Below are 10,430 nucleotides of genomic sequence, written 5' to 3' on the forward strand. Positions count from 1 at the left end.
GGGCCCGAGGCCACGGGGAGGGGCTGCAGCCGCCGGCGGCTCAGGAGCTCTGTGGGCAGAGAAAAGGGGGTGACACCGGGCTGGGGGGCCTGGGGGGGGGGGGGGGGGCACACACGCTCTGGGGGAGGGGGGACACGACCCCCGGGACCCCCCCTCACCTTCTTGCACAGGCAGAGGCCCAGCCCCAGCACCAGGAACACCGAGCCCAACACGAAGCCCCCGATCCCCGTCAGCATCTTGGGGGGTGCGGGGGCAGCTTTCGGGGGTGGGGGGGCGCAGGATCTGGGAAACAGCGGCGGCTGCTGGGAAGGGACTGGGACGGAATGTGACAGGCTGGGATGGACTGGGACAGACTGGAACACCAGGATATACCAGGGCTGGGACCCAGCGGGACCAGAATTCGGGCACAAGGGATCATACTGGGATTTATTGGGACCACACTGAGGACTACTGGGAACATGCTGAGGGCAGCTTGGTGCTGTTGGCATATACTGGGCATGATTGGGATTGTACTGGGAGTAACTGGAATTGTACTGGGAGTGACTGGAACCAAAGCAGTGGTGAAAGGGTGCAGTTGGAAAGATGCAGGGGGCAGCTGGGATCATACTGGGATCGTACTGGGACTGACAAGGTCACACTTGGAGTGACTGGAATAATACTGGGAGGATCTGGGCATGGCAGGGATCATACAGGGAGTGACAGGGATCAAACCAGACTCATACTGGGAATGTCTGGAAGTTACTGGGATCATACTGGGGGTGACTGGACTCATTCTGGGATCATGCTTGGTGCAGCTGGGACCACAATGGGGCCAAATGGCATCCTAGAGGGAGTGACTGGGAGTGAGTGGGTTCATACTGGAAGTGTCTGGGGCCATACTGGACTCCTACTGGGAGGGATTGAGAGTGAAAGGAACCATACAGGGCATGACTGGGAGGAGCTGGGACCATGTTGGGGACAACTGGGACCTTATTGGGAGTGACTGGGACCATAAAAGCTTGAATGGAGTTTCTATCCTGAGACATTCCCGGGGTGCAGCGGCAGCTCCACATCCCCAGCCTGGGGGGTCAGAGCAGGGGAACCTCTGGCAGCACCTTCAGGGCACAGCCAGGGCAGGAAGGGCTGTGGGACGGCTCCTCCTGCAAACCTCCGGGAGGGGGACAAGGGCTGGGGGGAAATAGACAATAAACAGAGAGACATTGCTGCAGAAGGGCCTCATATTGCCTAAACTAAAGTGTCCAGTACCGAGTAACACCTTGAGGTTATGGAAATCCCAGAGCCCAAGTTGGATTCCCCCGTTTGAAGCTGAAGGAGGAGCTCCACTTGTGACTCTGCTTCATAACGACGAATGTGAAAATTCACCACAATTCCCGGTTCCCTCCCTCCTCTGCCCAGCGGTGCAGGGAGAAGGGATGGGAGTTACGGTCAGTTTGTGCCGCTGCTTCCCCCTTTAGGGACAGGAAGCCTTGCCCTGCTCCGGCAGGTGGGATCTGTCCATGGGGTCAGACCCTGCCCTGTCCAGCGGGGTCCCTCCCCAGCCGTGCGGTCACTCCTCGGCCCGGCCCTGAGGCGCGGGGCAGTCCCGGGGCAGCCGCGCTGCGGCCCCGTCAGCGGCACCGCCGGTTCGTGCCGGGCAGGAGCGGCAGAAGGAGCCGGGCGGCGGCGGGGGCTCAATCCCGCCCGGAGGAAGAAGAGGAAGAGGAAGGAGCCGGGGCCGCCTGCGGTGTCCGATCCCCGGGGAGCAGCGGGGAGGCCTCGGGGAGCGGCGGCGGGCGGGGCCCTGTTGGAGCCGCCCCGAGGGGTTTGTGCCGCCCCGGGTCCATGGAGGAGTCGCTCGGCGAGACGGGCGAGGTGGGAATGAAAGGAGAGGCTAAAATGGAGAGAAAAGACTAAAATGCAATCAACGGGCTGCACCAAGGGCATCTCTCCTGGTCGTGTCTGAAGCAGCTGCACCGAAGCACAGGCAGGGGGTGAATACAATAAAATACAGAGAATAGAGTAAAATAGAATAAAAAAACTACTCTGGGGAGTCCCTGGTGCCCGGTGTCACTAAAGAGCCGCTCTGTGGGATGGGCACTGCCGGGTGTGAGCAGAAGGGCAGGGCCGAGGCGGGTGCAAGGTGTGAATAGAATTGAACATGGAAAATAGAATAAAATACAAGAAAAGAACCGCACCGAGGGTTCTGCGCCGCCCGTGTCATGGAAGAACTGCACCGAGAGTGGCGAGAAGCAGCGGCAGTAGAGAATAGAATAAAAAATAACAGAAACCGCACTGGCAGTGGCCACTCCCCGACACTAAAAGAGCAGAACCGAGGGCTGGTCGGGGCAGCACCGAGGGGTCTGTTGCCTCCTCCGAGGCCTGGCGACCTGGTTTGGGAACGGCACGGCGACCACCTCAGGTCACTCGGGCCAAGAGCTCACAGACACCAATATGGTGGACGGCAAATGGCGTTTATTCACGAGTTACATGGCAATATATAACCTGTGTTTGTGTCATCACTTCCTTCACTTCCTTCTGCGTATGGAACTGGCCTAACTATTGGCTGACATAACATAACAGACAGCAACACTTATGGGGGAAGGGTAGCCCTGTCTTACCGTACAGCGCGATATCTCCCGTTCACTCGTCCCTGTCTACCGCATTTCCCCTCTCCCCTATGATTAACTGTATACGCAAACATATAAAAAGCTCAGGCATAACGCTTTTAAACTGTGAAACAAATAACTGTTGGGAGCTCTTGTTTAAAGCACGTGCTGATGCTCCACTAACATAATGTTGACTCTCTCTAAACGGCTTCTGACAAATGACACAAGACTATTCAGAACACATGGGGCAAAAATTAATACCAACAAGAGCCTCACAATTGGCCCGATCACGGTAGACACCAGGGTGGTCAGCCACGGGGACTGGTTAAAAAGCGATTGAAACCATCCTTGTTGGGCCTCTCTGTCTTTTCTTCTTTGGGCCAGTCTTTCCCTCAGTTTGGCCATCGAGTCTCTAACCACTCTGGTGTGGTTTGCATAGAAGCAGCACTCTTCCCTTAGGGCGGCACAGAGGCCCCCTTGCTGCATGAGTAAGAGATCCAGTCCTCGCCTATTTTGTAAGAAACCTCTGAGAGTGAGGACAATGATTTTTCTAAAAAGGAGATAGACCTTTCGATTTTTTTGCAAGTCCTCATCAATTGTCATTTGCAACTGTGATAGTCCTCGTTGTTGGGTCGCAAGAGCAGAGACATCTGTGGCGGTGCCTGTTGCTCCAAGGCTGAGCAGCACAGCTATGGTCACTCCTGTTAGTAGTTCTCTTTTCTGAAGTTGGTCGAGTTTTTCCACATGGAGGCTTAGCTCCTCTTCGGAATGGTATAGGACCCTAGGAATAATCACAACTTGGACACAAAAGTCGTTAGCATTACTAAAGTCAGAAACGAGCAAGCAGGGGGTGACTCCAGTGCGGTGACAAACCCATATTCCGGGTCTTGTCGGAATGGCCCATTTGTGACTCTTATCGACCGTGGCAACGGCCACACAAATACTTTTACTTTGTTCTGTTATGGCTGTGTTACCGACACATGTACCCAGGCCAGTGACATGGCTAAGAGTAATACCTGTTTGGGAGGTGTTCCATTTGCATTCAACTGAGTTGGGGTCATTCGAGTAAACCAAGGAGGCACTGATGGCAATGCCCTCATAAAATGGGGGTTTAGTGTCATAACACAACCAGCAGGAGTTAGTGAGGTTTGGGTTAGACTGGTTTAATGATATAAAAGCGGAATCTAGCATGCAAGAAAATGATGCATAAGGGGTTGTCTCGTGTACATTCAAACGGGTCGGCAGAGAGCTAAACAAGGTGGGGGTGAGGGTAGAACTGGGTTTTTGTTTTAATGTTTTTCTCATTAGGGCATGGTTGGGTCCTACCAGGTTGGGCTCTTGAGGCAGAGATCAGACTATCTGTATTACAAACCCAGGGTCTTGGCCCCATTTATGAATGAACACCGACCACATTTTTCCTACGGCCCAGCTTGTATCGTCTGGCCGTAAAACTGTTATCTTTAGTTGAGAGCAAGTGCCTCTTTCATATTTCATTCCATCCATTTCAAATTTGGGATGTCAGCATCCATCTGGGGCCCACGTTACTTTCAAATACTCGTCATCTCTGACCAGCTTCTGTCTATCAGATGTCACAATGGTTTCGCACTCCCAGTATCCACAGAACCAATATCCTGGGTAATTACAATAACTCTTCCCAGGATTTGAGCTAGGGCACCAATATGTCCCCCACACTGGTGTGCCTCCGGGCTTCAAGGGCTGCACATGTGGGTAGAGAATGTCTGCGAGCCCTACATAAAAACTGGGGGCACCTGTCACGGTACTATCTCTAATTACCTGTTGTCGGATTTTGGAGAAGCCATCAGAAAGGTCAGTAAGGGTGTGGCTCTGGTTCAGCCTGTGTTACGGCAACTAGCCCTAGAAGCAGGATGACACAAAGGCATCGATACTGCCTGATTTTTACCGACATGGAGTCCTCTGATGTCTTCAAGGTGTCTATTGGCCTGTCATCCTCTTCCCTGGCTGGGGCATACGGGTTACGAAGACATCCACAAATCCAGTCCTGTGGAGAGAAACTCACAGTTTTCATTTAGTTTTATCCCTCAGCTCTGGTTTAATGGACTTAAGCGGACACCATTTAATTTTGCCTTCTTTCTCAACAGCGGCATAGCCTCGCCCTGTTAAGACCAACTGCCACCCCAGTTCCCACTCTCCCAGCTCATTTCTGATTGTGACTGGTGGGCCTTCCTGTAGTGACTGAACAGCCCAATGTTTTTGGGCTGGACTTTTTGTCTCATCTCCCCTGGGAAACTGATTCAGCGCTAGCATCGCCGTGGCTAGCAATCGTGCCTGGTCTCCTGGAGGGACGGCATTTGCAAAGCCTTCTGCCTTAGCTAACATTTCTACTTTAGCTTTCAGAGTCTGATTAGCTCGCTCTACTATGGCCTGGCCTGTGCTGTTGTGCGGGATACCATGTACTAATGTAATGTTCCACTTGGAGGCAAATGTCGGATTGATTTGGAGACAAAGTTTGGGCCATTATCTGTTATAATCTGAGTTGGAATACCCAGCCACACCATGGGGGTCAGCCAGTGCTGGATGGTCACTTTGGAGTTGGTTTTTGGGTGTTTCGTGGCCACAATCATTCCTCTGTGTGTGTCTATGGTCACTGCCAACCAGGCTCTGGGCTTAAGCAGCTGGCAGAGCGTGAAATCCATCTGCCATATTTCAGAAGCTTTAAGGCCTCTGGGGTTAATTCCACTGGACCACAGTGTTGCCTTCTGACAGTGAGGGCAAGTAGCTACGATGTGTCTTGCATCGATGATGGAAACCCCACACTTTCTTGCTAACGCTTTAGCTCTGATGTGGAGTGTTTCGTGCAGCTGATGAGCGTCTCTGAGTGTCCACAGTCCTTTTGCCGTGGCATCAGCTTTATCATTGCCAGTCTGAAAAAATCCCTTAATTGGGTTATGGCTGTTGACATGAATGACCGACACGGTGCCTTCTCGGGAGAGGAGTGCTTCTTCTATCATTACAGCAGTCATGGACGCCGCTACTCCAGGCCTTGCCATGGCTAAGCAGAGCTTGGCCACAAACATTGAGTCGGTCACAATATTAAGATGTTCCTTCGTGAACAGTCCGCAGGCTAGCACTAAGGCCGATGCTTCCAACTGTTAAACTGAGAGTGTGTGATCTGTCATCTTGACACAGCGCCATTGTTCTTCCGACTGCCATAACGCTGCCGCAGTCAAGGTTGTTGAGGATGCGTCTGTGAAAAACCGTTGGTCCTGGAAGGGGTCGGTCCATGACTTTTGGCAGTAGGTCAATGTCTACAATTGCTAACAGCTCAGTCCATGGGGGCTTGGTGGCGTATCGGATCTCTCCAGCAAACCCAACGAGGGTTAGGGGCGTATGTTCTGACATTGCTACCGACAGAATGGGAAGCTGTTTGTGGAAAGGTAAGTATATCTTTGCAGGTTCAATGCCCAAGTGGTTCAGGGTGAGCTTCCTACCGTTCATAATAAGGTTGCCAAGGAACTCGACTCCTGGGGAAAACACACGTGAAGGTTTCCCCATGACTACCCACTGTATGGGTTTGGCCTTGTCGGGAGACCCCTGGGGTAGTGCTCCTACCCCCTCTCCTTCTGTGAAATGTACATACAAGTCAAGTGGTATGCCTGGATTCCATCTGGCAAGTGTGCTTGAGCATATCTGCTGTTCAAAGAAGTCGAGTGAGTTTGATGCTTCCGGAGTTAAGGCTTTCTGTTCCCATGGGTGCTTTCCTTTTAGAAGGTTATACAGGGGAGACATGACATCTGGTGGAATCAGAACAATGTTTCGGATCCACTGTAAAGATCCTACTAACTGCTGCATGTCATGGAGTGTTTTGATGCTCCGGCAAATTTTAATTTGTGGAGGAGTCACGCAGGAGTTTGTAATCTGCACTCCTAAAAAGGTTACACAGGGTCCTCTCTTTATTTTTTTGCTTGCGATCTCAAAGCCACTTGCTTTTAGTGTTTGTGAGACTGTTGACACTAATCGGTCTACCTGACCTGCGGATGGCGTGGCGATCAGAATGTCATCCACATACTGGACAATGGTTGCGGTTGGGTCAGTGTGCCAAATTGGTGCCAGTGCTCAGTCTACTGTAATTTGACAAATTGTGGGAGAGTTAACCATGCTTTGAGGTAACACTTTCCACTGCAAGCACAAGTTAGGGCGCTGACCATTTGGGAACACAACAGAAAAAGCAAATCGCTCTTTGTCTTCCTCATGTAGGGGTATCGAAAAAAATAGCCTTTAATATCAAGGACTGCACAGGGTTGTCCTTCTGGTATCATAGAATTCACAGGCAGCAGTGTCTGAACGGGACCCATTGGCTGAATTTTTTTATTCACTTGACACAAATCGTGAAGGAGGCGAAAACCTTCGCTGCTTCGTTTGGGTATCATGAAAACCAGGCTATTCCACGGGCTTGTGGAGGGCTCTGTGTGGCCTCGTTGTAACTCATGGTCAAGTAATTCAAGAAGGGCAGTCATTTGAGGCTCTGACAGGGGCCACTGCTCGACCCACACTGGGTCAGATGATTTCCATGTTAATTTGATTGGTGGGGGTGGGTGCGCAGCAGTGGCCCTCAGGATAAATTTGTCCCTCTGACTTTTAGTTGGGCTAGGGCGTCCCTCCCTAACAGGGGTGGGACTCCTGACATGACATAGGGAAAAGGTGTGACAGTTTTCTCAGGCCCTTTCTCCGTATGGAGCGTTATCACTATTAGCAGGGTGCTTTTTTGGGCTCAGGACAGTCCTCCGACTCCGCCTACCCTGGGGGCTTCTTCCAGGTTCCAGATCGGAGGCCAATTTGTCTCTGGGATAACCGTGAAATCTGCTCTGGTGTCAGTCAAAAAGGGGACACTGATAGTGATGTCGTTCATGCAAGGGTAATTCCAAGGGGGCACTGAGGAGTCACAGAGGCCGCAAATCCCCCACACTGTAGGAGGATTGTTACATTCTACTGCCAGGGCCACCCAGGGGGTCTCGCTCCTGGGGAGGAACTCTTGCTGTTTTGAGGATGTAGTCGAATCTAGCTGGGCTGTCGGGTGGGCCATGAAATTGGTTGCCTCCTGGGGGGATATTGGGTTCGGGAGCTCCCCGCCCTATCTGGGGTTGGCGTAATGGAGCTGCCTCACATCCCAAGTGGGAGGAGGCTGTGTGCAGCCTGACTGCCCCCTCCCCCTCCTGTTTCACTGGGTCTTGGTTCTGCATTCCCTGGCAAGGTGTCCCTTTTTCCCACAAGCCCAACATGGCCCTCTGGGCCGGTTTTCGCATGGGATGAGTGATGGTGGTGGGCCGTCCGACTGGGGAGAGTTTAGCGCGGGGTGGCCCATCTGGCTGCATTTAAAGCACGCCATCACATTGGCTATCGTGGTGCAAACGGCTGCCTGGATTGGGGCTAAATGTTCTTCTTTCGCAACGTGGTTAATCATGGCTGCGATCCTCGATCCAGCTGGTAACGATCAGAAAATTTCTTTAGTAGCCAAATTACATTGCTGGCGTAGGCACTCTGCTACAACCGGGCCTTTTGCCTCCATGGGTAAGGCCGAGGAGTCGACCACCGCCTGGAGTCGGTCCACAAATTGGGTAAAACTCTCACTCTTACTTTGTTTTATTGTGGACCATGGCGCCAGCTTGGCTATCACTCTACAAGCCATGCAGATGGCTTCTCTGGCTGCGCGGCTGGTTGCTGCAACCTCGCCTCCCCATAAATTCTGAGCCTGTGCTTGGGGGGTGATCATTGTCAGGTCTGTGCCCATCAACCATTGTAATCTAGAGCCTTGCAATGGGTGATCTGCTCCGGCTACCTGGGCCAGCTGCTTTGCGCAGTTATCTTCCCCACTCTTGTTTAAAAACAATCATTCCCACTCCATAAAAAGCAATCTGCATGTTTGTTTTATGTCAAACGGGAGCATATCATCATTTCCAAAGACACTATCTATGGGAGTAGAGACCATGGCAGAATTAATGCCTTTGTCTGCAATTGCTTTGACAATTGCCTGTAAATCTTTGGGGTTTACAGGGGAGTAAGTCCTTTGCCCTCCATCCGTCACTTGGACCAGGAATGCCAGGGTGGTCAGTACAGGCAATTTGTATCTTCTTCCAGTTTGTAAGAGGGACTTCTCTTTTTTTTCCCCTTTTGACTAAACCAGGGGAGATTGGATTTTTGATTTTGCCTGTGCTTGCTCCCTCACTTTCTGAGTCTGAATCTGTGGTAGACCAGCAGTCTAGCCAACCACTCCGGCTTGTATCTGAGTCAGAGGTGGAAGTCGACTGACTGGATGGTTCCAGGCTCTGATACCTTTTTCTCGGACTCAGCCCCATCTCGCCCCTCCTATGGGCGGGCTGTTCTCTCCCCCTGGGCTCGCCCCGCCTTCTGCTCATAGAGACTCTTGCCTTAAAAGGGCATGTCTTGCAGCAAGCGCCCTGATTGGGCCTCTGTCCTTTATTCACATCCCCTACCCCTCCGAGGTCAATTCTGCTGTTCCCCTTCTCCCAATTTCCTTCCCCTTTCCACTCGTGTGTGCTCACGGTTTCCGAGGGCCCCTCGTTGCGACTGCTAGTGATGTCTGTGCTCCGCCCTTCGTTTTGCCGCTTGGCACCATTTTGTGGGGCATAAGGTGGGGATCTGTCCCAAGTTCCTTTGGGCTCTAATTTACCTATAGCTTGTTTAAGCTCATCAATGGGCCCATCCCGCAATGATATTTGTTGTTCTATGGGCAGGTCACGGATAGGGGAACATTCAGGGACGGGACTGAGTGAACAAGAGGGCGATGAGGGGCGCTCCTGCTCTTGTGAGTCACTAGACTCGATAGCATCACCACCAATCGTGGTTTGTGTAGTCACCCCGACTCCCAACCTGGGTGTGGCAAACAAACATTTTTGAGCAGCTTTCCATGTTTCTTGCTCTTGTAGAGCTTTTTGCAAAGCCTGCACAGCTCTCCCCCATGATTTAAGGCTCTTTGCACTACCCAAGGACATTGTATCCTCAGCTAAAGCCTTGGTGCATTTTTCCCACACTTTTGGTTGGAGTATATCCACTGGTCAGTCAGTAACACCAGTTTGCAAAAGCCTAGTAATGGCAGAAATAAAGTCTTTAGGCTTACAATCAATACCCCATTGCTTATGTAACTGCAATACGACCTTTGCAAGGGCTTCCATCCTCCTCGCTGGTCCGGGAGTGTCCTCCCCGCCGGGCTGGTCCAGCCACTCCAGCTGCCATTCACCTGTCCAGTCAAACTTCCCGGGTTTCAGCACCACTTGTTGCCTCCTCCCAGGTGTGGCGGCCTGGTTCGGGAATGGCACGGCAACCACCCCAGGTTACTCGGGCCAAGAGCTCACAGACACCAATGTGGTGGATGGCAAATGGCGTTTATTCTCAAGTTGCAAAGCAATATATAACCTGCGTTCATGTCGTCACTTCCTCTTGCTTACATAACTAGCCTAACTGTTGGCTAACTTGACATAACAGACAGCAACATTTACAGGGGGAAGGGTGGCCCTGTCTTACCGTACAGCGCGATATCTTCAGGTCCATGGGAAATCCCAGGGTAGAAAACTCCTCTACAGGGAACTCAGGGAATGCACACCACACTGCTGTGACTTTGGTCTGCTCTCTGGGTGCCCCATGTTGGGCACCACTCTGTCACGGTGTCTGCCTGTGTCACTTGCCTCGGCCAGCCCTGGCACCACGGCAACACGGGGGCTCTTTCAGCGGGAGCAGAATCAGAGCTAGGGTGCAAGTGAATGAAGAGATGGAACTCTCCTGAGGATGAAGAAACTGGGCTTTATTGAAGGGGTCCTTCACACAGGGCCGTGCCTCAGAAGAGACCCTGAA

This window comes from Zosterops lateralis, assembly GCF_965231275.1.
Source record: "Zosterops lateralis genome assembly, contig: HAP1_HAP1_SCAFFOLD_238, whole genome shotgun sequence".
Classification (NCBI taxonomy): Eukaryota; Metazoa; Chordata; class Aves; order Passeriformes; family Zosteropidae; genus Zosterops; species Zosterops lateralis.